General features: G+C 45.1%; 1 protein-coding gene and 1 long non-coding RNA gene across 2 annotated transcripts in view; one reads left to right on the top strand and one right to left on the bottom strand.

Annotated features, from left to right (window-relative positions):
• On the bottom strand, window positions 1–26,413 carry LOC143936576 (uncharacterized). The gene is made up of 3 exons (XR_013263647.1): window positions 26,112–26,413; window positions 389–731; window positions 1–260 (listed from the first exon to the last, which is right to left on the bottom strand). It is a non-coding gene; the product is annotated as an uncharacterized LOC143936576 (long non-coding RNA).
• Window positions 25,566–26,788, top strand: part of B4GALNT4 (beta-1,4-N-acetyl-galactosaminyltransferase 4) — a 141,014-nt gene continuing 139,791 nt past the window's right edge. The window contains exon 1 of the mRNA XM_077460740.1: window positions 25,566–26,144. The gene's annotated coding sequence lies outside the window, so the exon portion shown is untranslated. The remainder of the gene's footprint in view (window positions 26,145–26,788) is intronic.

Here is a 26,788-nt window from a genome sequence, read left to right as displayed (position 1 = left end):
CAGGAGCGGATACCGCTGTATGCAATCATTTTTGGTAGCCTATAATCCCATTGGTCCCAACCTATTGGTCACACAAAATACTATTACATGAAATGCCTTTGCAAAATACATGCGTAGAAGTGAAGTAGCATATTTGTGAAAAATGTTGTTACATCAGACAAAGCTTCAACACTGTTGGATGACAAAGAATTGTTTCCTGTGTTGTGATTGGCTTGCCGTCTGTTGATCTGGTGATTCCATTTGTGTTTGGGGGGATCACCCTTCAAGTGAAAAAGGAAATATTTTTTTTAATGATTTATTTTGAAAGGATATAAATTTATTAACACAACAAGACTTTAAGGCACGAAAACATATGTGGGCTTAGTTTTTGAAAAATTGGCATGCTTACCTCAAACAAAGACTCCCTGTTGTCAACTTCTGGAGGACATCTCTGTTACATCTTGCTTGGTGAAATTACACCAGGGGATAGCATCAGGAAGGGGACACGGTTGCTAGAGGACATCTCTGTGTTGAATCTTGCTTGGTGAACGTTCACCAAGGGATTGCATCGGGAATGAGACACTGTTTCTAGAGGACAGCTGCACCTTGTTTGGTGTATGTTGACTTTGGCATGGAATCAGAAATAGGGTAATGCTGCTGGAGGACATCTTGCTTGTTGACTGCTGACTTGGAGATGGCTTGAGGAAATGGTGCTACTGAGCTGGCTTTGAGACATCACTGTATTGAGGTTACTAGGAAGAAAATGTACATAAACACTGGATACAACATTTACAAAAATTAAATATGTGAATTTTAGTAATTAAACATGCAACATTACAAATGTAAGTTAAATTCTTTTGCAGCCAATAGGTGTAGCTCTGTGCTCTTTGACATATAATCATTGGGGCCTGTGCTTGTAAAAAATTATACTCAGCCACCAGGTGGAGCTCTATACTAGATGGTCTGGTTGTGTGGGAGGACAAAAGACCATTTTAAAAAGTTCCATATAGTGCAAGTTAGTTACCCCACAAATACATTTTACCATTATCAGACAAAATATTTTTCCCAAGTGTTCTTCCAGGACAGCCCTTGAGAGATGGAGCTCCTCCCATCGACACAGGAAACACATTGCCACAGTTCAAAAGGCGGTCCCTCAGGTCCCTGGTCAGTCATTTGTGTTTCCTCCGTCGGAGGAACATGTTGCCAGGAACCTGGAGGCCCCTCTCAGGGGCTGCCTGAGAATCTGCAAGCCTAAGGGACCGGGTCCTGGTTTATGGCTGCAGTTTGGGTCCATACCTTTTTTCTTTGGCTCGGGTACCGTCCAGCTGAACCGGAGCAGACCCGTTACCCTCCTCCTTCCAGTGCCGAGGTGGCCAGGGGCAGAATGACGCCGGTTTCCCCCAGGAGTGGTGAGTGGAACCTTCCATCTTCCCTCCTCGTTGCAGGGGGTCGGAGACGCCGAGCGTTCACTTCCGGCGGAACCGCGTCATCACTGCGTGCCGAGACTTCCGGTTCCGGGTCTCTAAGGGTACAAGGAGGAGAGGGAGAGCCAGCGCTGTGCCTGTGAAGCCCGACCAGCGTCCAGCTATACCGGATTAGCGGCGGGATTCGGAGCGTCAGAGGGGGACCATGGAGGCTATTCCCCAGGATACTCCGGCGGAGACAGGCACCAGCCAAACCCAGGTAGGCTGCTGGGCATGCTATTACTCTGGTGGAGTGGTGGTGTTTGTAGGCTGGGCCCTGTAGTACCCCACGGTGGCGGTTTACTCACAGTGAGGTTGTTTGTTAGTGGTGATTCTAAGAGGGACATGGTGCTGACGCTAAGAAATCCTTTTGTCTTCTTATTTTCAGGCTAAAGAGATGCCAAGGGAAGACAAGACAGGCCGCAAAAAGTGCCCTAATTGTGGGAATAGGTTGTCCTCGGGCTCTAACAAAGCCCTATGCAAGCAATGCATTGCAAGCTTGCTTAAATCTGAGGCAGATTCCCCTTTAGCAAAGTTTTTGGGCTCCTTTAAAGAGGAAATGGCGTCGACCTTTAAGTCCCTCCGGGAGTTAATCACTGACGTGGGATCAGCTGCAGCTGCCTCCACGAGTAAAACAACTATAATCTCATCCTCACCATGCCTTACAACACCCAGCTCAGGGGAGCCCCGTATGGTCAGGGAGCCTAGCCCCACGTTGATTAGTCCCGAATCCTCTGACACTGACTCGGGTCAGGAAGAGGATCAAGCAGCATCTAAAGCCTCAAAATATAGATTATCTCTCGAGGAAGTAGATGAGCTAATGGGGGCTATCTATGATACGCTGGAAATTGAGGAGGAAGAAACTCAGTTATCCAGACATGATCAAATGTATGAGGCTCTGGGGAAAAAGAAAGCAAGGGTTTTCCCTATACATAAGGTGCTTTCTGACCTTGTCCTTAAGGAGTGGTCTGAACCAGACAAGAAGGTTTTCTTTCCTAAATCCCTTAAGAGAAGGTTCCCTTTTGATGAGAGCCCAGAGGCGGTCTGGAATAAAAATCCAAAACTAGACGCCCCTCTGTCCAAAATCTCAAAGCAGGCTGATCTGGCCTTTGAGGATATGGGCCACCTGAAAGATCCCATGGACAGGAGAACAGACATTGTCTTAAAGAGGGCCTGGGATGCCTCTATGGCAGGCTTAAAACCAGCTCTAGCCACTTCCTGTGTAGCTAGAAACCTGGAGTTCTGGTTATCGCAACTACAAGAACACTTAAAGGCAGGCACTCCTAGGGGGGAGCTTTTGAAATCCTTCCCTATGCTTTTTAAGGCCACCAGTTTCATCTCTGACGCCTCCACGGACTCCGTTAAATTTACGGCTAAATCTGCAGCACTTTCAGTGGCAGCAAGGAGGTCAGTATGGATGAAAACCTGGGGGGGAGACACGGCGTCTAAAACCCGCCTGTGCAGCGTCCCTTTTACAGGAGACTTAGTCTTCGGGCCTGAATTAGACTCCGCCTTAGAAAGGACGGCGGACAAAAAGAAAACCTTTCCCGCAAAAAAGAAAAATTTTCAAAGAAAAATTTTTCGTCCCTTTAAGGAACCCTCTAAATCAGAGAAGAGTTCAACCCCCAAAAAGCATTGGTCGGGACATAAAGGGAAAGGAAAAGGGGGCATACTGTTTAGCCGCCCCAATCAGGATCCCAAACCCCAGTGACGTCAGGGTTCCTGTGGGAGGAAGATTAAGCAAATTTCTTCCTCAATGGGAAGAGACAACCTCGAACGAGTTTGTCTTAAATATAATAAAAAGGGGTCATGCGCTGGAATTTCACAGCAACCCTCCTTCCAAGTTTCTGGTGACAAAGCTTCCAAGTCACTCAGAAAAGGCCAGGGCCTTACCTTTACTAATAGGGGAAATGGTAGATCAAGAAGTATTGACACCAGTCCCTATTCAGGAACAAGGGGACAGTTTTTACTCGCACATCTTTGTGGTAAGAAAACCGTCAGGGAGATTCAGACTAATTATGAACCTCCGTCCACTGAATCGCTCCATCCGTTACAAGAGATTTCGGATGGAGTCCATTTATTCCATAAAGAATCTCCTGCAGAAAGAGACATTTATGGCAACCCTGGACCTAAGGGATGCTTATCTGCACATTCCAATAAGGGAGGAATGCCAGAAATTTCTTCGAATGGCAGTGCAGATAGACACAAAGGTTTACCACTTTCAGTGCAGAGCACTTCCCTTCGGTCTATCATCCTCTCCGAGAATCTTTACCAAGGTTCTCGGAGAGGCTTTAGTTCCTCTGAGGCTTCAATCAGTCTCAATTATCCCCTACCTAGACGATCTGCTCCTAACAGCCCACTCAGAGAGTCGTCTTTCTCAGGACCTAGAATTGACTCAACTCAGTCTGAGTCGATTAGGGTGGATTGTCAGTCAGGAGAAATCCAAGACAACCCCAACACAGGAGATCCTGTATCTGGGGTACTGGATCAAGTCTGTAGATCAGAAAATTATACTGCCGGAAGAAAAGATTTTGAATCTGTGGCAGAGAATATCTTTTCTTCAATGCAGCCCCAAGTGTACGGTGAGGGAAGTAATGTCGGTCTTAGGTCTTATGACGGCAGCCATTCCAGCCGTACAATGGGCCAGGTTCCATCAAAGAGAACTTCAGGGTTTTCTGTTAGAACAATTAAAAGGCAGAGATCTGGAGGAGGAGGTATCGATCCCCTCAAGGGTAAAACGCTCCCTCTGGTGGTGGAAGGACAGGGAGAACCTAAACAAAGGGGTTCATTGGGTCCTTCCTATCACTTCAACACTAACAACGGATGCGAGCAGTTGGGGCTGGGGAGCCCACCTAGGCTCAAGCTGGGTCCAGGACAAGTGGACCCCGGAGGAGAAATGTTTCTCTTCCAATTGGAAAGAACTAACAGCAATCCTGAGAGCTGTTCTAGCTTTCCACCCCGCAATACAGGGTCACCATCTACAAGTCCGTTCAGACAATACGACGGCTGTAGCATACATAAACAAACAAGGAGGAACCAGAAGTCCTCGTTTGATGGTGGTAGCCAGACGCATTCTCCAGTGGGCAGAAGCCAATCTGGAATCCATTTCTGCAGTTCACCTGAAAGGGGAGCTGAACAACAAGGCGGACTTCTTGAGTCGACAAAAGATTTCGAACCAAGAATGGTCCTTACACCCAGAGGCATTCAATCTCATAACAGCTCACTGGGGAGAACCAGAGGTAGACCTTTTTGCGAGCAAGAAAAATGCAAAGGTTCCCAATTTTTTCTCGCTAAACCCAGGAGATCAACCCCTGGCGGTAGATGCCTTGCAAACTCCATGGACTTTCAGTCTGGCGTATGCATTTCCCCCTCTTCATCTCATTCCGAGGGTCCTAGCAAGATTCCTCAAGGAGAAAACCTGTTTGATTCTAGTAGCACCTTTTTGGCCCAGGAGACCGTGGTTCACAACGTTGCTACAATTGACAGACTGTCCGCCTCTAAGACTTCCCTACAGACAGGACCTCCTGTCGCAGGGACCTCTTTACCATCCGCAGGTCGCCACACTGAAGCTGTCAGCGTGGTTACTGAGGAGGAAATCTTAAGGAGTAAGGGCCTGTCAGACGAGGTAATTGCGACCTTACTACAGAGTCGCAAACCAGTCACGAGAGCTATTTACAAAAAAGTCTGGAAAAAATTCAATAGCTGGCTGAATAGCCGGGACATAAATACGGCTAATATTCTACAGTTTTTACAGGAAGGTGTAAACAAGGGTTTAACCCTAAGTACTATTAAAGTACAGATAGCTGCCTTAAGTGTATACCTAGATGAACGCTTACAGGAAAATCCTTTTGTCGCTAGATTCTGTAAGGCAGTCGCTAGACGCAAGCCAGTCAGAATCACAAAAGTCCCATCCTGGGATTTAGCAGTTGTGCTAAAGGCTTTCTTGGGGTCACCCTTTGAGCCTATCTCAGAGGCCTCCCTAAGGCTTATTACCTTTAAGACAGTTCTCCTGGTGGCAATCACTTCAGCCCGTAGGGTCAGTGAAATCCAAGCACTTTCCATCAGGGAACCATTCCTACAGATCCTAGAAGACAGAGTCATTCTAAAGACAGACCCTGGGTTCTTACCAAAGGTAGCATCTAGCTTCCATAGGTCCCAAGATATTGTCCTCCCTTCATTTTGTCAAAATGCAGCAAATGAGAAAGAGGAACGTTTTCATTTATTGGATGTGAGGAGGTGTATTCTAGAATATCTTAAAATAACAAATCCATTCAGAATCTCAGACTCCCTTTTTGTCCTTTTTTCCGGACAGCGTAGGGGACAGAAAGCTTCAAAAGTAACCATAGCTAGATGGATTAGGCTAGCTATAGCAGAGGGGTATAAGGCCTTGAATAGAGATCCTCCTGAGGGTGTTAAAGCTCACTCCACAAGAGCGTTGTCTGCATCCTGGGCAGAAAGAGCTGGTGCCACCCCGGAGCAGGTATGTAAAGCAGCCACATGGTCAAGCTTTTCCACCTTTACAAGGCATTACCGACTGGACTTAATGTCTAGTCAGGATCAGGCCTTTGGGAGGAAAGTCCTCCAGGCCGTGGTCCCCCCCTAATCTGGTAAGTACTTGGGGATCCTCTCAAGGGCTGTCCTGGAAGAACACTTGGGAAAACTGGAGTTAGTACTTACCGGTAACTCCTTTTCCGGTGGTCTTCCAGGACAGCACGATCCCACCCTTTATTTGATTATAGTGATGTACTAATGTTGTTACCTGTTATGGTTTATATGTTTTTCAGTTCCATCCTTCGGTTCTTGGTGAATGACTGACCAGGGACCTGAGGGACCGCCTTTTGAACTGTGGCAATGTGTTTCCTGTGTCGATGGGAGGAGCTCCATCTCTCAAGGGCTGTCCTGGAAGACCACCGGAAAAGGAGTTACCGGTAAGTACTAACTCCAGTTTTTTTACAATTTTAGTATTCCAATATTGACATTTCTCTTTGACTCACCAAAGATGGCCATCCAAATTATAACATTACCAGTCCAGAATTTAATCAATGAACCTTAAATAAAAATAGCACTCCCAAGAAAATGTATATATTTTTTTCAATTGCAGAGAATATTTTAGACTTTTCTGGTTCACTTGCTGGATAGGACGACTGCCCAATTCCCAATCCAGAGGTGAGTGATTGACCACCTCAAAATAAGTTATACCATTCTACTGTGCCCAGGGGTCAAGTCCTGGGAAAAAAAGTGTGGGAGCTCAGGAACTCACCCAAGAACCCCCCCCCCCCACCTCAAAAACAAAAAAGTGTGTGTATATGTGTGTGTGTGTGTATATGTATATATATATAAAATACGTACTCCTTTTTTTAATAAATAAAGTGCAACACTTATTGTAAAGTGTCAGTTCACAAGGACAACTCCAAAATTCACATATATTAGACAAATAAATATAGAACAGATGTAACAACAAAATAATTTAACCTGTATGCTATACTAACAAAAAAAAACCACCACAATGTGTGATAATGGCTCTCTCGCAGGGAATTTCTAAAACAAGTTGCAATGACTGGGGTTCCCTTCTGCACTATTTCTCTATGCAGGGTCTTTCTGAGGTCTGGAGGCCTCTTTTATACTATGTTTCTATGCAGGTTCCAATATGTGGGGCCCCTCCTGCCCCAAGGTGTTTGCACATGTGTTGGTCTGTGCAGAGGCCAGGAGTGCTGAGTGTGCTTTCCCGGGGCCCTTCTCCTCAGACTGCCTGTATTGATTGTGCAAAGTGGGGCCTAGTCCCCAGGCCGCTCACTCGTCAGTGCCCATCAAATGCAGCCTAATCAGTGCCCATCAATACAGCCTAATAAGTGCCCATCAAATGCAGCCTTACCAGTTCCAATCAAATGCAGCCTGATCAGTGCCCATCAAACGCAGCCTTACCAGTCCAAAAACAAAAAAGCTGCGCTCTATGGGTAGGAGCCAAAAAATATATGTGAGCCATGGACTAAATTTAAAGTTAATCTATTGCACTGTAGACAATTACCCAGTGACTACAAGAGGCTGTTAGTGCTGGCACAGACTGCAGCAAATGGTACCACAATGATGTCTGGATGAGAAGGGGTTAACGTTTTCAGAAGGCTCGCCAGTCACACGTGGAGAGAGGTCATCCCAAACCATGTGGGGAATGGTAATATCCCGGTGGAAGAAAGTGGGATGATGGACAGCCTCTTGCCTCTGACGGGTGGTTAGGATACTGTGTAGCCTGTCTGTCTTGGGAGTCTTAGCACAGAGGAGTCTTCAGATTCATTCATTCTTATTTGTTACTTTCATCTGAATATGGGCAATTTGTAATTTTTATGCACTGCACCATTTATCATTATATTGTTATTTTGGGCTTTAGAAATTCCTAGGTGTTCAGCTTGTGTATTTTTAAAGCAATATAAACCTATTTATGTAGTTCAGTAAGGTTTGTGCTGATTGTACCCCTTTTTACATTCACTTATAGTGCTTCGCTCACCTCAATATATTGACCCCTGTAGCCACAGACAGATCAAAAGAGCATTTTTCCCACTCACAGGGGGAGATGAAACCAATAGCTGATACCCTGTCACACAATCTCTCAGATGATACTGTCATCCCGGGGTTATGAAAACATAAAAAACACACAATCTAAGTGCTCTGTCTGTTTAAGCAAAACCGCTTTAATAAGAAGTGCACTTATAATTTATTCCATTTTGAATGAAGTCTTATTTAAAACTAGGAGCGTCTTTCGGCATTACACACTCAGTGTAACATCAGTGTAACATCAGCAGAGCGTGACTACTCCGTAGGACATTACATCTGACGTCAGCGAGGCCCCACTGATGAAGTGCAGTAGGACATAACGCGTACGGGAGGAGGAGTCACGATGCCATAAACAGACAGAGAGCACTTAGATTGTGTGTTTTTTAATGTTTTCATGACCCCGGGATGAAGCTATCATCTGAGAGATCGCGTGACAGGGTATCAGCCATTTTTTTCGTGAGTGGGAAAACTGCTCTTTTTGATCTATCTGTGGATACAGGGGTCAATATATTGAGGTGAGCGAGGCACTATAAATGGCGGTGGTAGGTTCCTTTGCACAAAGAATCCGGTGTATCCTGTCTGTCTTCGGAGTCTCAGCACAGAGGAGTCTTAGCACAGAGGAGTCTTCTGATTCATTCCTTCTTATTTGTTACTTTCATCTGAATATGGACAATTTGTAATTATTAATGCGCTGCACCATTTATCATTATGCAGCCTTACCAGTGCCCATCAATGCAGCCTGACCAGTGCCTATCAATGCAGCCTGACCAGTGCCCATGCAGCCTCATCAGTGTCCAGCAAATCAGCCTTACTAGTGCCCGGCAATGCAGCCTTACCAGTGCCCAGCAAAGCAGCCTTACCAGTGCCCAGCAATGCAGCCTTACCAGTGCCCAAAAATGAAGCTTCATCAGTGCCCAGCATTGCAGCCTCATCAGTGCCCAGCAATGCAGCCCCACCAGTGCCCAGCAAAGCAGCCTTACCAGTGTCGAGCAATGCAGCCTTACCAGTGCTCAGCAAATACAGCCTTACCAGTGCCCACCAAATGCAGCCTCATCAGTGCCAAGCAATGCAGCCTTACCAGTGCCCAAAAATGCAGCCTTACAAGTGCTAAGCAATGCAGCCTTACTAGTGCTCAGCAATGCAGCCTTACCAGTACCCAGCAATGCAGCCTTACCAGTGCCCAGCAAATGCAGCCTTACCAGTGCCCAGCAAATGCAGCCTCATCAGTGCCAAGCAATGCAGCCTTACCAGTGCCCAGAAATGAAGCCTTACCAGTGCCCAGCAAATGCAGCCTCATCAGTGCCCAGCAATGCAGCCTTACAAGTGCCCAGCAATGCAACCATTCCAGTGCTCAGCAATGCAGCCTTACCAGTGCCCAGCAATGTAGCCTCATCAGTTCCCAGCAATTCAGCCTTACCAGTGCCCATTAAAGTAGCCTTACCAATGCCCATAAATGCAGCCTTACCAGGGCCCAGCAATGCAGTCTTACCTGTTCCCAGCAATGCTTCCTGATCAGTGTCTAGATGGATAACACACATTGGCGATCTCCCGCTGTGTCACAGATCTTGGATTTGATTATCCCAGGGTGCCCATCCTCCCCTCCCTCGGTCCTCCTCCTCCAGTGGCCGCTGTACCAAAGTCCAGTTTCCTAGACCGGCTCCTATGATACATCTCACACTGATTCAATTTGCCGGCATTGAATCAATGTTCCGCCTATCACTCAAGATGGTCCAAGAGGCAGGACTTTTTTACAGGGCCACTGGAGGAGGAGGACTGAGGAAGGGGAGGACGGGCGCACTGGGATGACACTCCCCTCCCCAATGTGTGACACCCAGGGTGGACCTCCCCCCAATGGCACGGATGCCCTCCCCTTCCTGCATATCCACAACAGGGCCGATCCTGGGCATCACAGTGTGCCATGCCCAGGGAAGTTGCGAGTAGGCAGTGCCACTTGAGCTTCTGCGCCCCCCCTCCACCTCAGCTCGCAAAGGCCAGTCTTACAGAATGCAGCTGCTAATGGGAACGATGTTCCTGCTGTGGAAAAAGTACAGGAACCAATGGCTGGTGGGGGAGTTTTTTGGGGGGCGGCAAACAACCACCCACCCAGGTTGGCCAGCTCTGTGCCCAGAGCCCACCCTTTTTTGAAGCCTATTAGAGCCTCTGGCTCTAATCACGTGCTTCAAAAAAATAATTAAAAAAAAGGAATAAAAAAAAACCCATTGGAATCCATGTGTCCAGCACCTAAATTAATATTAGGGGGCTGGAAGTATGGATGGGGGAACGGAACCCCTGCGCCCCTTATGGATGGGCCGCCGCTGACAGGAACACCATTCCCATACATTCCTGCAGGACTTGAGCCTTGACTGTGCCCCAGAATACAGGTTTTGAATTTTTTGTCAGTTAAGACTCGTACACATGGTACGAAAATCAGAAGGGAAAAGTCTAAAGACGAGCTGTCTGCGGATTTTCGGATCCTTAGTATGGTGCATTCGACAGACGATTTTACATCAGACAAAAGCTGAATGTGCAGGTTATAAAACTTTTTGTCTGATGAACTCAATGTCTGATTTTTGGATGGTCAGTACAGAAATTCGTCACACAAAAGTCAAAAGTACAACCACGCATGCTTAGAATCAAAGAACGAGCCGGAAGAGTTCGGTCTTGTAAACTACCGTTCGTAAACTAGAATTAACATTCTGACGCGGCAATTGATGAAATGTCGAAATGCAGCGCACATTCCCATCTTCTTTAATGGGATAATAATGAAACTGCTTTGCTGGTGATACTGATGTAGTTATGGCAAACGTATTTTAAAAGGGTTTGTTTTTTTGTACAATCTGAAAATCACAAATCAACACTCACCAAAATTCTACTAATTTCTACTAACACAAAATTAGCAGAAGGGGCCCAAAGGGTGACGCTTGAGAAATTAACTTCCTCTTTATACTCTCATAGTACGTCACTACATTCGCATTTGTCAAAAATGAATTTGCGGATAGTATGCTAGACAAAATCCAGCACACACCCTTTTGACAAAAATCAGACACTCGGTCGTCCAACAATCAGACTGTGTGTGCGAGGCTTGAGTCAATTTATGAGATTACATTAGGCTTTTACCCTTCACTTGCTAAAGTTGGCTGCAAAAATAACACAAAACCCAGCATTAACAGTCCAGGAGTGACTTCATATCATTCTTACTGTGCCAAGGATACCGTTTCTTAATGTTTTGGCAATTAATAATAACATTAGTATATGCTTTTCTGTTTTGCTTGCTTAGCAAAGATGGTCTGCTGGCTGCCACGGCATGTCTTTTCTCTTCCTAGTGCACACCAATCCCACACACCCGGCCAGCCCAGCACTGCAGTCTCCTGCAGCTCCTAAGCCACACCGGAGTGGGCTGATTTTTATTTGGACTGCAGAGGGCGCTGATGAGAAGAGGATGTTTGGTGCTCCAACAACTGTTCTTTTTATTGCATGTAAATTGCTGTTTTGGATGCAGATTGCAGCTAGTCAGCAACTACCAATCATTTTGTGACAAGCAAAAGTTGCTGTATAGAGTGAAAATTGGTGGGAATGACGTGTTTGGGGGTGAATTGATTGGTGTAGAGAGGTAGGCATGACATGAACAGATACGATATTAGACCCCCCACCCCAGTTACTTGTAAATGCATTTTTCAGCCACATACTCAGGGCCCTCTGGAAGATCCTCTGATGGGCCAGTCCACCCCTAATTCTGTGTATGTATTTTATCTGTGTATTTGCCTGCTTGCTTGGAATTAAAGAAGACCTTCATCCTCGTTTTCCACATTTCTTTGTTATAAAGTGGTTGTAAAGGAAATCATTTTTTTTTTTAACTTAATGCATTCTATGCATTAAAGTAAAAAACCTTCTAATACCAGTAATATTACTTTTTGTACTGCTCATGTTCCCTGTACTTCCTTGTTTTTCACCTAAGTGAGAATGATGTTGGTTGTACGGTATGCATGAGATTTGTAGCACTGTGTTGCCATTTTAATGACAGTGTATAAAACAAATGTTTTCCCATGAGAGCGCTGGGTGTGCCACAAAGCCCACACATCTGCACCTGACACTCCAGAAAGGTATCATTTGATTTACACTTTGCCATAGTAATTGGCCTCCTTCCCCATTCATGTACACCCAGCACTTTAGCAGGGAATCATTTGGTTAACATGCCGCTGTTACTAGGGCACTAGGCTGAGCATGATTGGCAGCACAGATCAAGATATGCCTCTAAGCAACATGGCAGTGCAGGAGAGGCAAGGCACTGGGAAAGTTCATAAACTGCAATATAAGATAAGAGCCTTGTTTTTTAAAATATAAAATAACAAAAATGTGATACTTACCTGCTCTGTGCAGTGGTTTTGCACAGAGCAGACCGGATCCTCCTTTTCTCGAGTCCCCACCGGCGCTCCTGGCTTCTCCCTTCTGCTGGGTGCTGCCACAGCAAGCAGCTTGCTCTGGGGGCACCCAAGCAGGCACACTCCTGAGCAGTGGCTCGGTGTGTCCATTCACACACGGAACTGCGGCTCGCCCCCTCCGTCTCATGATTGGCTCACTGGCTGTGATATACAGCAGCGAGTGCAAGTCCCAGGAGAGGTAAGGATCTTGAGAACATCGCTGGATCGAGAGGGAGCTCAGGTAAGTATTGGGGGCTGCTGCACACAGAAGGTTTTTAAAAAAAAAAACTTGGGCCTTTACAACCACTTTAAATTGTAAGTTCAGCTTTACAAAAAAAATGTGCAATGCTGTTATACCGCATGAATTTTTGAGTCAAAGTGGTTGTTAAGCCACTATATCATCTGTGTATTATCTGTGTACCATCCCATCTGTTATATAATGCTACCCAGTACCTGTGCTGTATAAAAAAAAAATCGAATTTCTACCTTATCTTAGAGAGTCTCCTGCGCTCACGTGACTCCTTGGCTCTCTCCTCTCCCCAGCTGACAGCAGTAGCAGGCAGTGCCAAGAATCCCCCCCGCTGACGTCAGCCAGGAGGAGGAGGGGAAGAGAAGAAGAGAGACACTATAAGATAAGGTAGAAATCTGCATTTTTTTTTATACAGCACAGGCACTGGGACACATAGAATGATATAAACGATAGGATGGTATACAGATGATATAGCTTTTTATAGCAGCAGGAGGGGGGGGGGGCGGGCAGTGTTTGGAGCTGATAGGTAGGGGAGGGGGGAGAGGGCAGAGGAGAGCAGAGAGGAGACACAGCGGATAATTGAAGCACGTAAACTGACCACAGTGTCAGGGCTCAGCAGCCAAGATACACCGTGGTCAGTTTACAAAGGGGAGGGTATAGCCAGACAGGATCAGCTAGGTCATTAAGGTGTTACAGGGGGCCAAATTACACAGTACAAGCACTGTGCTGTATAACATGCTTTAAGGGAACATGATTTTTTTTATTTTTTTTAGGGTAATAAACACTTTAACTACTTGCCAACCGCCCACCGCAGATATACTGCGGCAAGGCAGCTCGCTGTGCGAACCGATGTACCCGTACATCGGTCCGTTGGTCCCGCTGCACATGGGGGGAGCACGCGGGTGGTTCAGACGGACTCGATGTCACAGAGGCAGATCCCCAATCCGACAGGGGAGGAGAGAGATCTTCTGTTCCTAGTGATTTGGAACAGCAATCTCTCTGTACTTCTGTTAGTCTACTCAACCCCCAGCAAGAAAGCACCTCCCTAGGGAACACGTAACCCCTAGATCGCCCCATAGTGTTAATCCCTTCCCTGCCAGTGTATTTATACAGGATCAGTGTATTCATTTTCACAGCACTGATCACTGTATTGGTGTCACTGGTCACCAAAAAGCATCACTTAGGATCAGATTTGTTCTCCAAAATGTCGCAGTCCCACTAAAAATCGCAGCTCGCCGCCATTACCAGTAAAAAACTATTTAAAAAATATGAAAAGTCCCTAAATCGATCCCCTACTTTGTAGAAGCAATAACTTATGCAAACCAATCAATATACCGTATATACTCGAGTATAAGCCGAGATTTTCAGCCTCTTTTTTGAGGCTGAAAGTGCCCCCCTCGGCTTATACTCGAGTCATCGCTGTCTGCCCGCTCGATCAGCGTGTCGAGCAGACAGACAGCGGCCATTCTATTCAAAAGCCGCGCCTCCGGCTCCGCCTTCGCCTGTGATAGGCGGAACACTGAATTTCCCAGCAGCCTGTGTTCCGCCTATCACGGACATCGTATCATCCTCGTACTACGGACGAGGATGATACGACGTCTGTGATAGGCGGAACACAGGCTGCTGGGAAATTCAGTGTTCTGCCTATCACAGGCGAAGGCGGCGGTGCAGCTTTTGAATTTTACAATGGCCGCCGACGAAGAGGGCACGGGACGGAGGCAAGGCAAGGCACGGCAAGGCACGGCACGGCACGGGACGGGACGGGACGGATGCAAGGAGGCAAGGCACGACACGGGACGGATGCAAGGAGGCAAGGCACGGCACGGGACGGAGGCAAGGAGGCCAGGCACGGGACGGAGGCTCGGGACAAAGGTAGGCTGGACACACACACACACACACACACACACACACACACACACACACACACACACACACACACACACACATGGATGGAGACACACACAGGGATGGATGGATGGATGGATGGAGACACACACACACAGGGATGGATGGATGGATGGATGGAGACACACACACACAGGGATGGATGGATGGATGGATGGAGACACACACACACAGGGATGGATGGATGGATGGACACACACACACACACAGGGATGGATGGACGGACACACAGGGATGGACGGACACACAGGGATGGACGGACACACAGGGATGGACGGACACACAGGGATGGACAGACACACACACAGGGATGGACAGGCATGTCTCACCCTCGGCTTATACACGAGTCAATAAGTTTGCCAGTTTTTTGGGGGGTAAATTGGGGGCCTCGGCTTATATTCGGGTCGGCCTATACTCGAGTATATACGGTAGTCTTATTGGTATTTTTTTTACCAAAAATATGTACCAGAATACATATTGGCCTAAACTGATGAATACATTTGCTTTTTACTTTTTTAGGAGAGATATGTATTATAGCAAAAAGTAAAACATTCTTTTTTTTTAAATTGTCGGTCTTTTTTTGTTTATAGCGCAAAAAATAAAAACGCAGAGGTGATCAAATACCACCAAAAGAAAGCTCTATCTGTGGGGAAAAAAGGACATCTATTTTGTTTGGGTGCAATGTCGCACGACCGCGCAATTATCAGCTAAAACAACGCAGTGCTGTATCAAAAAAAATTACCTGGTCATTAAGGGGGTATAAAAAATAAACTCATTTTGTATTTATCTCCAAAGTAGTCAATTTACTAAAAAAACATGCATTATTTACTGAATGATTTAAAATATTTATGTTTTGCAGTAATTATCACTTAAATTTTGCATTACTTTTGGCGTTTTTCAAAAAAAAATTTTACATGCCAACACTGCACCAGAGGAAGAAATAAATGCACATAGAAATATTATAAAACTGTGAAAACATTCTAGCATTCTTTCATTCACAGAACCATCTCCCTCTGGTGAAATGCTACAATTTATTCTCATTCCTGAGCTCAGAGCAGAACATTTCCATACGGATGCATTGGGGGTTATTTACTGAAGCTGGAGAGTGCAAAATCTGGTGAAGCTCTAAATAGAAACCAATCAGCTTCCAGGTTTTATTGCCAAAGCTTAATTGAACAAGCTGACGTTAGAGGCCGATTGGCTACCATTGCCAGATGCTCCAGATTCCTAGTGCACCAGTTTTAGTAAATCTCCCCCATTGCATACTTTTAACTTGCTGGCCAGTGCAGAGTTCCCCTCATTGTTATTTTGTTAATTGCTAAAATAGTAACTGCCTACCGGCAGATGATGAACTAGGAATATGTTTGTTCTTTAGTAAATTGACTTTAAAAACCACTTGCTGCCCGCCATATAGCAAAATGAGGGCAGCAAAGTGGTTTAAATATCCTGACTGGACCTCATATGACGTTGCCAAGATATCAAGCCGGTGCGCGCCCCCGGGTGCGCACATCGAGGCGATCGTTGTTGTGGCGTGTCAGTCTGACACACCGCAACACTGATCTAGGTAAAGAGTCTCTGACGGAGACTCTTTGCCACATGATCAGCCGTGTCCAATCACAGCTTATCACAGTGTAAACAAGAAGAGCCGTTGATCAGCTTTTCCTCACACGCGCGAGTATAGGAGAGCGAATCGGCTGCTCCTCTAACAGGGGTGGGGGTCTATGCTGATTGGTTGTCAGTGCAGCCCCCCCAGGATGTCCACAATGGACCCCCAGGGATGCCACTAGGACCACCAGGGATGTCACCACCAGGTATGGCGCCCTAGACCACCAGGGATGCCAATCAGTGCCCACAATGAATGCCAATCAGTGCTCACAATGGATGCAAATCAGTGCCCACAATGGGTATCACTGATTGGCAGGTATTACCATTTGGCACTGATTGGCATCCATCCGTACCATCAATTAGTGTACATCCACGCCGTCTATCAGTGCCCATCCGTGCTGCCTATCAGTGCCCATCTGTGCCGCCTTTCAGTGCCCATTAGTACCACCTATGTGTACCCATCAGTGCTGCATATCAGTGTCACCTATCAGTGCCACCTCATTGGTGCTCATCAGTGCCTCTTTATTGGTGCCACCTCATCGGTGCCCATCAGTGCCGCATTATCAGTGCCCGTCAGTGCAGCCCCATCAGTGCTCATCAGTGAAGGAGAAAACGTACTTATTTACAAAGTTTTGTAACAGAAACAAAAAATTTCAATCTTTTTCTATTTGTTTAGCAGAAAATAAAAATCCCAGAGGCGATCAAATACCACCAAAAGAAAGCTCTATTTGTGGAAAAAAAATGATAAAAATTGAGTTTGAATACAGTGTTGTATGACCGCACAATTGTCATTCAAAATGCGACAGCGCTGAAAGCTGAAAATTGGTCTGGACAAGAAGGTGTATAAGTGCCCAGTATTGAAGTGGTTAATGATTTATCTCATTTTTTTGGGGGTATTTAGCTAGAATTCAAAAATTTTCTTTGATGAATTGACTCTTTTATTATCTCACGTGATAATTTCGAAAAATTTGTCACCTGACCTTTATGGCTTCATATTGCATTAGGTAATCTTTAGTGACTTGACCCCTTTGTATAATCACAGTCTGAAGCAGTGTTGTTTATAAACACTGATTAGGGGCCCATTCACACTATAATGCGATGCAGCAAACCCACGTTTCATGCCCGTTTCTTGCACTGTATTCATATCTCCCTGCCCTTGAATGGGCCCTCAGATTACCTTTTTGACAGATGTTATGTATACTTTAATGCAGGTTATGATTAATCACAATTAACAGTTACAGTATACAAGAGTGGGGGGTCCCAGAAGCAGAGCAGAGAGACTGGTCGTGCTACACACGCCCTTTGCACAATGATGACTTTTTTTGGCATGTGTAGCAGTGCAGTTAGAAAATAAGGTCCAAAATCGAATTTAGAAGAAGCCTTTTTCAACTCCACTGAAACCAGCATTGGTTTTGCGCTGAGTTATTGCAGAGATGGAGCAGCCATTGGGACCAATGCCCCCTAGTGCCATGGAAAGGAGTAGCAGTATTAAACCCAAAACCAAAAATGTAATATATTGCAGCTTCTCAATCATTAGATGTGGTGCTTGCATTAGTTTTTTTTTTGGGGGGGCTTTTCCCCCTCTGTTTTCACCTGGTGATCTGGCCAGTAACACACCTCCTGTTTTATAGTGACCCCACTCTGAATGAAGAAACACGGGAGGCAAAGCATACATCAGCATTGTCATTCTGAGATGAGGGGAGTGTTAAATGTACTAACAGATTTAAAAGCTAGAGGTCGACCGATATATCGGCCGATATTTGCCATTTTTTAATTAATCGGCATCGGCCGATTGTGCTGATAAAAAGCCGATTTAGAACTGCAGTGGGACTTTGAAATGACTTCTGTAATAGAAGTCAGTGTAAGTTGCCTGAGTCGTCATAGAAACGCCTTTCCTCCTCTCTGGGCAGGCTGCCAAGAAAAGAACAGAAAGATACAATGTTTACACTTGAATGAATGAACTCATCTCTGTGTGTAGAAGTTCTCAGTTTAACCATTTAAAGACGAAATCTTTTCTGACACTTGTTGCTTACAAGTAAAAATCCTGTATTTTCTGCCAGAAAATCACTTAGACCCCCCAAAAATTATATATATTTTTTAGCAGAGATCCTAGGGAATAAAATAGCGGTTGTTGCAATATTTTATGTCACATGGCATTTGCACAGAGGTCTTTCAAATGCATTTTTTGGGGAAAAAAATACACTATTTAAAAAATAAAAATAAAATAAAAACAGTAAAGTTAGCCCATTTCTTTTTTTTTCGTCCAAAAGTTTTGACTACCTGTTTTAATTTAATATATAGTTTTTTGTTTTTTTTTATCTAAATCATACATACAAGTAAACTGATTGGGGGTTTGTTTTGTTTAATAAATGTTTAAATGTAAGAAATTTTCTGTATCACTTATGAAGACTGCTTTCACACTGGAGCGTTGATGGTAAAACGCAAGTTTTAGCGGCTCTTTACCATCATTTTAGCGGTGCTATTTGGCTGCTAGTGGGGCACATATAACCCAGCTAGCGGCCAAGGAAGAGGTTAAATGCGCCCATGAAGCACTGCTGCCAAATCGCATTGCATGCGCTTCGGCAGTGGTGCCCATTCATATCAATGGGCAGGAGTGGTGGAGGAGCGGTATACACCACTCCAAACGTGCTGCTTGCAGGACTTTTTTTTAAGATCCTGCCAGCGCATCGCCTCAGTGTGAAAGCACTCTGTCTTTCACACAGACTGCAGGGGAGCCATTTTGCAGGCACTTTACAGGCGCTATTTTTAGCCCAAAACGCCTGAAAAACGCCCCAGTGGGAAAGGTGTGTTGGATCAAGGGGGATTAAAAGAAAAATAATAATAAATAAAAAAGGAAAAAAATAAATAAATAAAATAAAATCGGCCTAACATATCGGCCCAAAAAAATCAGCATCATATATCGGCTATCGGCCGCCATGATTTCTAAATATCGGCATCGGCATCGGCCAGAGAAAAACCCATATCGGTCGACCTCTATTAAAAGCACTAACAAATTGAAGCCAAACTCCAGCTCACACTGCAGTAATGATGGCCATACATTATACAATTTTCTTATTCAATTTCCTTTAGATTTTAATTCAGCTATGTAAGTGCAAGGGCCTGCCTGACTGCATACAAATCAAATTGAAAGTGTTTAGGTGTGACCTCATATTATATGGTTTTGGTAAATCTAAAGGGAAATTGTACAATAAATGTATATAATGTATGGCTAGCCTTACACAGGCAGTTACAGCAACATTTTGTTTCCCTTTTGGGATAAAGGTTTTACATGTATAAATAAAAGCTGATCATTGTAAGCACCTCTATCAGTGGTAAATGGTTTGTCTCTAAACTGATACATTCTTCTGTAGAGCGTGTGCTCTTGAAAAAAGAACAGACTTACTGGCTGGATCACAAGATGAAAATAGAAGAAAGGAAGCCTAAAAAAAGGAAATCAATATATCACATCTAAGAACTAGTAAGCTGCAATGTAATAAAATATTTGCTTTTAGGTTTAATTCCACTTTAATCACTTCCTGTGCAGCCTATAGCAAAATGACGAGTTGGGCAGGACTAATACTCATATAACGTCCTCCTGGATTGCACCTCGTGGCAGAGGGCTGCGCTGACTTTGGACTTCAAAAAACACACTGGACCTCATGCAACTTGTATTCTATGCCTCTCCACTCTTCCTCCAAACTCCGGGACCTTGATTTCCAAATGGAATGCAAATTTTTCCTCAGTCAGTGACAGTGGCGGCTGGTGGAAAAGGGGCAGCAAACAGTATGCAACCCCCCTTCGGGCGCTCGGTAGCACTTACCCCATCCCTGGCGGCTTGCACTCCTCAGCAGACTCACGTTCTCCTGCTTTCCATGGGTCATCACGGATGACGCAGGTTTAGTTTCCTCCCTTCTCCTCGGCAGCCAATCGGGAGTCTTCTCTTTTCAGCCAATCAGAAAACAGGTCTCACACCCGCTTCTGATTGGCGGGATTGAGGATCAGTGTTTCAACAGCAAATATTCATTCACTGTTGTAACACACCTAGGTGGGCTCCGGTCGCATTTTCTATGACCCAAACCCACCCTATTTTGAAGCCTACTAGAACAGTGGTCATCAACCCTGTCCTCAGGGCCCACTAACAGGCCAAGTTTGCAAGATAACTGAAATACATCACAGGTGATATAATTTGCTGCTCAGTGATTGGAGTATTCTAGTCTGGATCTCCCCAAGGTAATACATAAAACCTGGCCTGTTAGTGGGCCCTGAGAGACAGGGTTGATGACCACTGTACTAGAGCCTCTGGCTCTAATCAGGTGCTTAAAAAAAAAAGCTGGCCGCTGTAATTCATGCACCCGGTGTCCTGAAAAGGGCCGGACGCATGAATAGGAGGTGGGCGCGGCGGCCATGGATAGATTCAGGCTATGCCTAAATCTATCCATGGCATATAGGGGGTGGCCTGGAGAGAGGGAGCGGCGCCCCGGGCGCCCCTAATAGACAGGCCGGCACTTGTCAGTGATGATTTGGGGAGCCATGTCATCTGCTGGTGTTGGTCCACTGTGTTTTATCAAGTCCAAAGTCAGCGCAGCCCTACCAGGAAATTCTAGAGAGCACTTCATGCTTCCCTCTGCTGACCAGCTTTAGGCGCCTTTCACACATGTGGACCGTTCAGGTCCGCCTGTCAGTTTTTTAGGTGGACCTGAACAGATGCTCCATACAGTTGTATGGAGCGCTGGATATTCAGACGGATGGAAACCCTATTTTTTTGGAGCACATACTATACTGTACATGGACATACTTTTCAGTAAGCCAACATTTCTGCATTAAAAATCCCTTTTTTTATTGGTCTTATGCAGTATTCAAATTTTCTGAGATACCAAAATTTGGGTTTTCGCTAGCTGTAATCAAAATTAAAAGACAGAAATGCTTCAAATATATCATTTTATGTGTAATGAATCTATATAATATATGAATTTCACTTATTGAATTGAATTACTTAAATAAATTAACTTTTTGATGATATTCTAATTTTATGAGATGCACCTGTATATACACTGTAGTTTGTGGACTTTCCTACAGACTAAATAATGTACACTGATTTGGGTTCTTTTCAACAAAGAAAAGAAGCAGAATACATTTTGACTTAAATTTATGAAAAAATATTTTTTATTTGCAAACTGTTAGTGCCCGTTCACACTACCGCGACTTGTCAGGCGACTTAGCCGCCTGACAAGTCGCGCTCCGTTCTGTACTATGGAACCGTTCTAATAGGAGCGACTCAAGTCGCTCCGACTTAGAAAAAGGTTCCTGTAGTATTTTCGGGGCGACTTCAGGCGACTTGCATTGACTTCTATACAGAAGTCATTTTGCAAGTCGCCGCTGAAGTCGTGTGCAGGTCGCGTCTGTGAGTCGCGCTGCAAGTCGCGTCGCCCCTGTGTGAACGGGCACTTATAACAGAAAGAAAGATTTTTTTTTACCAAATTTTCGTTTTTTTTTTGTTAAAGCGGAGTCCCACCCAAAAAAAATAATCAATAATGTGCATAAAAAGAAAAAACATTTGGAGAAATTATTATGTTTTTTTTTTTTTACTCACATCTTAAAGCGGGAGTAAACCCAGTTTCAAAAAACACTTACATTCCCGGCATGCTGGAAATGCTAACTTTCACATTGGTTGTGTTCTCAACCAAACTTTCAAACCATCCAATGGCTGGTTTCATAACTGATCACATGTGCAGCATTATAGCTGTTGAAGAATCATTAGAGGCCAAGATGGCAGCTTCCTTGACTGAAAATTATAGAAGGGTTTACTTCCACTTTAACCCCCCTGGCGGTATTCCCGAGTCTGGCTCGGGGTGGAATTTTCATACCAAAAGCGGTAACCCCGAGCCAGTCTCGGGACTGCATCGCTGGATCCAGGAGGAGGTTTACTTACCTTCTCCCTCGGATCCAGCGTTGTCTCCCCGCTGTACGAGCGACCCGTGCCTCGCTCGATCTATCACATCGCCGATCTCCGTTCCCTGCGAGTGTTGCGACGCACGGGGACGGAGATCGGCGCCAAATTCAAAAAGTGAAACAAACAGTAAACATACAGTATAATGTAATCTTACAGATTACATTGCTGTATGTAAATATTTCACATCCCCTTTGTCCCTAGTGATCTGCCCAGTGTCCTGCATGCAGTTTTATATAATAAAAACTGTCCTTTATGCCTGGAAACTGGAGATTGTCCATAGCAACCAAAACTGTCCTTTTACATCAAAAATGGTTTTAGACCAGCTAGAAAACAGCGATACTAAATTGGAATCACTTGCAGAATTGAGCGATAGCGATTTGTGGGGAGATCCGTCATCAAATACTGAAAAGTAATGACAGTGACAATTCTGCAACTGAGCAAATTTCAGTGTTTTTGATTTGATTACATTATTGAATAATTTTTATTATTGTTATAATATTATTTGGTAAAATTATTTATAATTATTTATTATATTATAATTTATTATTTCATTTTTCAAACTTTATCATACCCGGGTTGTCTGGTAGACTCTGGTTTGGACAGATTTAAGTGAGTTATTCCTAAGAATTGCAGGACTACAATATAAAACGCCAAATTTTCATGCAAAATAATTATACTGCTTTTAGCACCTAAAATCCGAAATAATCGTACCGCCAGGGAGGTTAATGCTTGTTGCTAGGGGGTCCCTCGTAATCTGCCTACTTCAGCGCCTGGGCTCCTGACGTCACTTCCCTCGACGCAGGAAGGGAGATGAGCTCCCTCTAGGCAATCCTCTGGGACACGTGACTGGTCCCAGATAATTGCGCAGCCAGTCACAGCGTGAAGCGTGGCTTGCGCATGCGCAGTGGCTTCACAGCTGGGCACCCACAGTTATAATGTCAGTGCCCCCGAGCAGAGGGGGAGATGAGCGGGGCTTTGATCCTCCGCATCGCTGGACCCTGGGACAGGTAAGTGTCTGATTATTAACCACCCTGGCGGTATGGCTATTTCAGATTTTAGGTGCTGAAAGCGGTACAATTATTTTGCATGGAAATTTGGCATTTTATATTGTAATCCTGTAATTCTTAGAAATAATTAACTTAAATCTGTCCAAACCAGAGTCTAATAGACATCCCGGGTATGATAAAATTTGAAATATGAAATCATAAATTATAATATATATATATATATATATATATATATATATATATATAAAAAAAATACAAGAAATAACTATAAATAATCATAACAAATAATAATATAATAATAAAATCTATTCAATAATGTAATCAAATCAAAAACACTAAAATGTGTTCAGTTGCAGAATTGTCACTGTCATTACTTTTAGTATTTGATGATGAATTTCCCCACAAATTACTATCGCTCAATTCTGCGAGTGATTCTAATTTATTATCGCTGTTTTCTAGCTGGTCTATAACCACTTTTGATGTAAACGGACATTTTTTGGTGCTATGGACAATCTCCAGTTTCCTGGCATAAAGAACAGTATTTATAATATAAAACTGCATGCAGGACACTGGACAAACCACTAGGGACAAAGGGGATGTGTAATTATTTGATACAGTACTGTAATCTGTATACTGTATCTATACTGTGTTTTTAACTTTTTGAATTTGGCACCGAACACTGTCCCCGTGCATCGCAATGCTCGCAGGGAGCAAAGCTCGGCGCTGTCACAGATCAAGCAGAGGACGGCTCGCAGATCACAGCGGGGGGACATCGCTGGATCCAGGGGACAAGGTAAGTATCCCCCTCCATGGATCCAGCGATGCGATCCCGACTTGGGAATACCGCCAGGGAGGCTACAGGTCAACAGCTACAGTATTTGTAGCTGCTGACTTTTATTTTTCTATTTTTTTTAAGCGGAACTCCTCTTTAATTTAGCAACAAATAAAAACGCAACAATGATTAACCAATTCATTACCTGTGTATAGTAGAATGACGTCCACAGATGGGATCTCCCATCCTGGGCGGGCGTCATATGACGGCTTCCCCCGGCATAGGGGGCTCTTGTGCCCCCGCGTCCCTGAGGAGCCCATGCGCGTACTGTCCGTCGGGCACATGCGATCGGGCACACGCGATCGCTCCTAACAGAGCAGGAACGTGGATCTCTGTGTGTAAGCACACAGATCCACGTCCTGTCAGGGGAGAGGAAACAGATTGTGTGTTCCTAGTATATAGGAACACCGATCGGTCTACTCCCCCAGTGTTTTTTTCAAAATTGTCGCTTTTTTGTTTATAGTGCAAAAAGTAAAAACTGCAGGGTTGATCAAATACCACCAAAAGAAAATATGTGGGGGAAAAAAAAGAACTTCAATTTTTTGACTGCAAAAATGTCAGTTAAATCGATGCAGTGCCATATCGTAAAAAAAAAAATGGCCTGGTCATTAAGGGGATAAATTCTTCCGGGGTTGAAGTTGTTAAATACCACCAAATGAAAGTGCGATTTGTGTGAAGAAAATAAAATGATATAATGTAGTTTGGGTACAGTGTTTCATAACTGCACAATTGTCATTCAAAGTGTGACAGAGCTGAAAGCTGGATATTGGGCTGAGCAGGAAGGGGGTGAAAGTGCCTGGTATTGAAGTGGTTAAACTGTAATATGCATTGATTAGCATTAGGAAAGTCAGAAAAATGGGATGGAAGTAGCAGTAATGAAGGCAGGGGCACAGAACACTTCTTTTTTTCAGGCTCAGGACTATCTTTTCACTTTATCCTCACAGAGCACACAGCCTTCCCTCACACAGCACACAACCTTCCTTAACACAGCACACACACAGCCTTCCCTCACACAGCACACAACCTTCCCTCACACAGCACACAACCTTCCTTAACACAGTACACAACCTTCCCTCACACAGCACACAACCTTCCCTTCACAGTCTTCCCTCACACAGCACACAACCTTCCCTTCACAGTCTTCCCTCACACAGCCTTCCTTAACACAGCACACAACCTTCCTTCACACAGCACACAACCTTCCTTCACACAACCTTCCCTCACACAGCACACAACCTTCCCTCACACAGTCTTCCCTCACACAACACACAGCCTCGCATCCTGTATCAGCTCTAAGAGCATCACTGCAAACACAAAGGCTCCTTCCATCCACTCGGACACAACCATCCTACTCAATAGGGGGGCCCTATAACCCCAATAATAAAATAAAACCAACATGCTCCCGTATTTAATCCTATTTTGCAAAAAGTCTATTCCTTACATATTGCTTTAAACAATCTTCCAATATCCACAGCAAAACTAAATGAAACTGGAATTTCTGCGCATAATCGTCTCCTCTCTCGCCCCCCCCTCCAAAGAGAATGTTTTTTCCCGCAAGGTGTGCGCGCGTTGGCGTGGAGATGGACGCCGGGGTGCAACCTAGCCCTTTGCGGTCCCGTTAAGCTGCCTCCCTGATTGGCCAGCTTCCAAACCCTCGCATTCTGATTGGAAGAAGCGTGCCCGTATTTAGATTGGTCCCGATTCAAGCTGGGCTGCGTTGCAGCGTTGATGCTCCTGAGGAGAGACGGCCTTGGGGGAGCCGAGAGACGGCTATAGGCCGGGCGCTGAGGGAGACGACACCCAGGGCGGAGGAGGGCGACACAGTCTCTGGGGAGAAGGGTTCGCTGTGAAGTGGAAGGAGCTGGAAGAGAGCGGGAGAGGAGGGAAGGATGGAGGAGAAAAGAGACATCTAGGGGGGGAGGAGGAGGAGGGAAGAGACGGCGGAGACACCTGTGGAATGACGAGGAGAGTCCCCCCGTGTGGGCGCATCATGTGAGGGAGACGGTGTGACCGGAGAGCTCGGTGACCTTCCACTGGCAACCATCCATCACATGAGTGACACCATGGAGAGCGGGGATGATGGGAGCGTGTCCCCACCATAGCCTTTCATCAAGTCTTCTGTCCCTGGGAGGATCTGTCTCTGGATATTCTCTCACCTCATTGTGTCCTATGGAGATCGCCTGCTGAAGGTGGTCCCCTCTATTACCTTCCATCTTTTCTCTGCTTACAGGATCAGTCCACCCCAAACCTGACATTCCAGACAGCAGTCTTCATCTAACCCTCACTGGATACTTCCTCCATTGTGTCATCTCATGCCATGTGTGCTTTTCATGATGCAATGTTTCTTTTTTTCCAGCATATTTTGCACCCTGGTGCCTCTTTTCTGACACCCCCTGATTGTTGTGTGATCGCTCCGGCATCCACTGCAAACTGTTGTTCTAGATCGAAAAAAACAGTAGCATGCCTCTGGCATGGCAGTCTGCAGCCTCATCGGGGTGTACAGGTGACAACGGAGAGCACAACTACTCAGAAATAGTTGTCACCCTATATAGCTGCTTACATGCTATGCGTTTATCCCCTGTGCATCCAATTCCTGAAGTCACAGGGGCAGCGTCCAGCCCCACATCCCGTAGCCCGGCAAAGTCTGTGGCCGGGTAATATATGCTGCTGTACAGAGTGTTACTCACATTTAGGACCCTGCATTGAGGGACGGATGCCTGAAATGCAAAATACCTGCCTCCCGCTAATGGATGAGGTGCTAAACGTGAGTACCACTCAGTACAGCATTCAGCCGGGTCCAGCTGCAACGTATTTCATCCAGCCACAGGCTTTG

Source organism: Lithobates pipiens, unplaced genomic scaffold (genome assembly GCF_037356315.1).
Source record: "Lithobates pipiens isolate NorthernLeopardFrog02 unplaced genomic scaffold, aLitPip1_a1.2 Scaffold_10, whole genome shotgun sequence".
Taxonomy (NCBI): domain Eukaryota; kingdom Metazoa; phylum Chordata; class Amphibia; order Anura; family Ranidae; genus Lithobates; species Lithobates pipiens.
Note: the sequence above shows the minus strand (reverse complement) of the source record. Positions and strands in the feature narration are given on the sequence as shown.